Source organism: Watersipora subatra, chromosome 2, assembly GCF_963576615.1.
Source record: "Watersipora subatra chromosome 2, tzWatSuba1.1, whole genome shotgun sequence".
NCBI classification, from domain to species: Eukaryota; Metazoa; Bryozoa; class Gymnolaemata; order Cheilostomatida; family Watersiporidae; genus Watersipora; species Watersipora subatra.
Window position 1 is genome coordinate 45,766,417 of NC_088709.1, and position 208 is coordinate 45,766,624.

The following is a 208-nucleotide window of genomic DNA, read 5'->3' on the forward strand; positions in this document are numbered from 1 at the left end:
AGTCACACAGCTTTTTCTGTATATAATATTCGCTTTTTTGTTTGAATATATACTCTTATTTTATTTGACTCAAGTCAGGGATATTGTATAATGATATATGAGTTGGTGGAACAATGATATAAATATACTATGCTTGTAGGAAGATCCAGCATGTTAAGTTGAGAAAATGGATAACATAGGATTAAAATAACAAACTTTCATTCATACA